This window comes from Rhincodon typus, chromosome 2, assembly GCF_021869965.1.
Source record: "Rhincodon typus isolate 14 chromosome 2, sRhiTyp1.1, whole genome shotgun sequence".
Classification (NCBI taxonomy): domain Eukaryota; kingdom Metazoa; phylum Chordata; class Chondrichthyes; order Orectolobiformes; family Rhincodontidae; genus Rhincodon; species Rhincodon typus.
Genome location: NC_063333.1, coordinates 124687968 through 124693017, shown reverse-complemented (window position 1 = coordinate 124693017; position 5050 = coordinate 124687968).

Here is a 5050-nt window from a genome sequence, read left to right as displayed (position 1 = left end):
CCTGTAGAAGTGATGTATTTTAATTTCTAGAAAGCAAAAAACTCATGGTTTGTGAGGTAACATATTAACATGAATGGAAAATTGACTGACTAAAAATACAGGATACGTAAATGGGTCTTTTTCTGATTGACAGGGTGTGATGAGGAAAGTCCCAAAAGGGTCACAGTTGGGTGCCAACATTTTAAAATTTAAAATTTATGTCAATAGCTTAGATGAAGGGAGTGAAGGCATGGCAAATAAAAGTGAATCTATTAATTCACTAGCAACTTCTAAGAATGAAACCCATCTGGGTTTTGTCAGCCCACAACTCTATCAGTTTGCTAAGTACCATTTCCCTTTGGATTGTAATTTCACTAAGTTCCCACATCCTTCCACTTCCTGATTTAAAACAATTACTGGAATGTTATTTGTATCCTCTCTATTGGAGACAAAAGGAAAATATTTGCTCATTTCATCCACGAATATTTTGTATCTCCTATTAACTCCCATTTCATTCTCTAGAGGACCAACACTCACTTTATTTACTCTTTTTCTTATTTAAATACCAGTAGAAATCTTTCTATAAATTTTTACATTCCTTGCTCACTTTCCTTCATAGTCTAAATGTTTCCTCCAGATTGATTTTGGTCATTCTCTGTTATTCTTTATATTCTGATCAATCATCTAACCAGCCACATATCCTTGCACAGTTATGATTTTTGTCAAGTTTGATATTTCCCTAAACTCTATAGTTAACTATGGATGGTCATGCTCACTGTAGAATTTTATTTTATAGTAAGAAATACTTAAACTTAGCATTCTGAAGCAGCCCCCTAAATAGATGCCACTGTGTCACTACTGATCTATCAAGCCTAGTATACTAGTTCACCTCAGCTAGCTCAGCTCTTATGCCTACATATTTGCCCTACTTAGGTTTAAAATACCGATCTTAGCCCCAATCGTTTTCCTTTCAAACTAAATGTAAAATTCAATAATATTGTGGTTGCTGGTACCTACGGGTGCCTTAAAATGGAGGTCATTAATTATTCCTGTCAAGATACACAATATCAAGTGTAATATAACTTGCTCTTTGGACAGTTTCAAAATGCGCTGTTCTAACAACTATCTTGAAAGCATTCTATGATCTCCTATTTCAAGTGCTATTCTCAATCTATCTTTTTCTACATTATATATAAAGTCACTCATGATTATTGCCAACCCTTCATCACAAGCACTCTATTTCTTCTCGTATATTTTGTCTTACATTGTGGTTACTGCTAAGGCTTGTCGACCACTCCCACCATTTCCCCTATTATTCCTCATCTCCTAAACCAAGGTCATCTCTAAATATTGGACAAATACCATTCTTGATTAACAGTGCTACCTTGTCACCTTTACCTAGCTTCCCATTCTACACAAAATTCATTTATCCCTCAATATTCAGAACCCAATCCTTGTCATCCAGTAGCCCTGTTTCTGTAACAAGTAATAGATAATATTTATTTACTTTTAATGTGTGTTACCAATTTATGTTCTTTATGAATGCTATGCATATTCAAATACAGTTGTGTTTGTCATGTTTCCAACATCTAGTCTTGTTGGTGTATTCCTAGGTTTCTTTTCTCTTCACCCTTTCCTGCTGTTCTCTGAGTCTCATTTCCCATATCACTATTTTCCTCTCTTACCTTAGCTGCTGTGACTGATAAAGTTCAACGGGTGTATAAGAAGTCGGGATCAATAAATGCATCTTAAAAAGGATATATCCCTATCCCACAAGCCACCCCTCACATTGCACAATGCATCTCACCCACCTGCATCTGCAGTCTAAGCTCATGCCTAATATTGAGAAAGTCTGCTTCCACCTCACCTTCACACAATCAACAATACTGCCAGTGCACTGCAAAAGTACCTCTTTTTGCTTCTATATATCAACAATTATTCATGAACATTATCTAAATACATTTACTGATATTCTTCTTCACTCTTGTTGCACAAGGTGGCTCACAAATGCAGGAACAGCAGGGAATAGAAAGGTAAGGCATGTCTAAATTCCACGAGCTCTCTGCTCCATATCAAGAGGCTGGTTGTCACTGCATTCGCATTGCCCATAATATTCAGGACAGCAGTATATTCCTGCCTATACCCCTTCTTATATTCCCATCTCACCTTTACCTTGTCACCTGATATAAATTGCAAACTGCAGATAGTGTGACCATGGTGCCTTTATTCCACCCCACTTCCCTCGCCCTTGCTTCCCTGGAAGAAGGGAGTCAGGTGTACAAAAGACATTCCTCACCACCCAGCAGCCTGTCTCTGGTTTTTCATGGTGAGTCAATGATAATGGTATGGCTGAATGATGTAGCGTTAACTCATCGTGGCTGCTACCAGAATATTGTGCACTGACCATGAGGATCTTCTGGTTATTTTTACAAACCACTCCATTATGTGAGGTTGGTAACCAGTGGTTACAGAACATTTTCCCATTATGACGTGGAGCTGCAGAGCCATGTGCTTGCAGTTGATTGCACCATTGGGAATGCCACTAGCCTGTAAAATCAAATGCTCTGCCCTCCTCCTCCTCCTCTCTGGTCAGCTGACACTGATAAGTCCCTTCTCCTTCTACACAGGGTATCTTTGATAGATGGAAAACTGAGGTGTCATTAATATTGCCTGCTATGGTTACTGGGATAGAAATGATCCTGATAGCTGTTGACAGTACCACTCTTGTCTCTGCATGCTTCTGCAGTCTAGATCTTAGGAGATGACATAGTTCAAACAACTTTTGGGTGTAATGTAGGCACCACGCACACTCCTGAGCTTTGGTTCAGTATTTAATTGAGAGCCCTCCAAACTTCCACTTGCTGCTGCATACAGCTTTGTCCTCCGTTATTTATGTTCTTTTTCTAAGCACTATGACTCTTGTAGGTGGAGTACATTGAAAATTAATCCAATTCAAATGTGCAAATGTCTTATTTAATCACCAAAAATGACGTGTTCATTTTTCTTCATTACAATGAACTAGAACAAAACAGACTTTCACCAAGCTTTTCAACAAACTCAAAGTAATGCATTTATTATAGGCACTATTCACATAATTCCAAAACATTTACAAAACTCCTTCAATAACATTAAACACTGCACTTTCATTAACCCGCCGACAGCAACCTAAAGTATAAAGCACATTGCCTGCATCTTGTTTAAAGGCTTCACATATTTCCTGACTTGGAATGCCCAGAATTGGATACAACACTCCAGCTGAGACCAAGAAAGATTTTTTTTACAAAGTTTCAGAAGTACTTCCTTGCCTTTATGCTCTATGCTTCTATGTATAAAGTCCAGGATCCTGTACAGCTTTGCAACCACTTTCTCAATCTGTCCTGCCACTTTCAATGATACACATGTAGATCCCAGATCTCTGTTCCCACATCCTTTAGTTTGTATTGCTTCTCTTTGTTCTTCCTACGAATATGTATCACTTCACATTGGTAGTTTGTGGTGAAATTCATCTGCCATGTGTCCGACCATTCCACCAACCTGTGCCTGCTTGAAGTCTTTCACTATCCTCCTTACTGTCAACTATATTCCAAAGATTTGTGTCATCTGCAAGTTTTGATATCGTGCCTTGTACACCCAAATCCAAATCTTTAATATACATCAAGAAAAGCACTGGTCCCAGAACTGACCCTTGGGAGCGCCATTGTGTATATTCTTCAAGTCTAAAAAGAACTGTTTCCTGTCATCCAGCCAACTTTGAATCCATACCACCAACGTCCATTATTTCATGTACTTTGCTGACAAGCCTGTTGTGTGGCATGCTAGCATAAACTGTTAAATCTCTAACTTCTAGTTCCAAAGACAGATCATCAACTTGAAACATTAACAATTTCCCTCTTGACTGATGCTGCCTAACCAGGTGAGTGTTTCCAATGATGGAAAGAAGTGACAGAGAAACAATTTTGTGCCTGATTTAACGCTTCTTTGGAACTCAAGGAAAGTCATACCAGACTCAAAATATTAACTGTTTCTCTCTCAATAGATCCTCCCAGACCTGCTGAGCTTCTCCAGCACTTTGTTTTTATATCTGATTTCCAGCGTCTGCAGTATTTTGCTTTTTGAGTGTTTTTGAGTCTTTTCCTTTTGTACATTAGATTTACAGAATTACATCATTTTCTTTTTGGTTTAGATATGTATACCTATCCCATCATTGCTTTGTGACAGTTAATACGATGCCTTTCTGTGTCTCAGTGTTCCAATGAAGTCTGCCACATGTTGTGACTTCAGGAGCCCTTAAGCCTGCATCATATGTAATAAGCTAAAAACAACTGTTCACAACACTCTTTTTTTTCCTGGTTGTTCTTCTGCCTCAACTGCACATACCCTATCTATCTCCAGCTGTCTTCAGTAGACAATTTCAAAGATTCACAACTGTTTAAGTAAAGAAATGTCTCATCTCACTTCTAAATGACCAATTTCGTTTTCTGAGATTGTGACCCTGTGTTAGAAATTTCTTGCAATCTCGCAAGGACCTATATAATTATAGCAAAACCTGTTTACTATTACACTCCAGTTCCTTTGTAACAGAAGTATCCTAGAATTTTCCTCCGTAACTGTTTACTTTACCTATTTTCTGTGATTTATATGTAAAAACACACCTGGGCTCTTCTTAATATAAACCTATTTAAAAATATTCTTAGTTTTTTTTCCCCTCAAGAATAGAGAACTTCACACTTTACCATGAAGTATTCCATCGTGTCTTGCCTCTCACCACCTTTTTATATTCCTCAACATAATCTCCTCACTGCCTACTTTTCCACCTAATAAGTTAGTTAGTTGAGGGCACTCCGTCTAAGTCAATAGAATAAACTGTAAGTAACTAAAGGTTAAATAGATTGCTTTGGTGCCCTGCTAGTTACAAACCATCCAAAGATGTCCCATTTATTCCTATGAGATAGCAAGAACTGCAGATGCTGGAGTCAGAGATAACAGTGTGGAGTTGGAGGAACACAGCAGGCCAGGCAGCATCAGAGGAGCGGGAAAGTTGACGTTTTGGGTCGGGACCCTTCTTCAGAAA